This window comes from Eimeria mitis, genomic scaffold (genome assembly GCF_000499745.2).
Source record: "Eimeria mitis Houghton genomic scaffold, Emh_scaff1513, whole genome shotgun sequence".
Lineage (NCBI taxonomy): Eukaryota > Apicomplexa > Conoidasida > Eucoccidiorida > Eimeriidae > Eimeria > Eimeria mitis.
In genome coordinates, this window is record NW_013569585.1 from 3,740 (window position 1) to 3,957 (window position 218).

Consider the following 218-nt stretch of genomic DNA (forward strand, 5'->3'; position numbering starts at 1 on the left):
ATATGCAGTATATAATATATATAGTATACATATTATATGTAAATTTTATATATAGATGAGATGTTATATTAAAGGAAGAAAGAAAAAGAAACAGAACAAAGATAAAAACGAAGAAAAAAGAAAAAACAAAGCAAAAACAACAAAACAAAAACTGACGAAAAACAAACAAACCCCCCTATCTCCCCAGCACACCTCCCAAAAAAAAAAAAAAAAAAAAA

At 24.8% G+C, this 218-nt stretch overlaps 1 protein-coding gene across 1 annotated transcript in view; it reads right to left on the bottom strand.

Annotated features, from left to right (window-relative positions):
- Positions 1-218, bottom strand: part of EMH_0038620 (26S proteasome AAA-ATPase subunit RPT6a, related) — a gene marked incomplete at both ends in the record, with an annotated part of 5,400 nt that overhangs the window by 3,474 nt on the left and 1,708 nt on the right. The window lies entirely within an intron of this gene.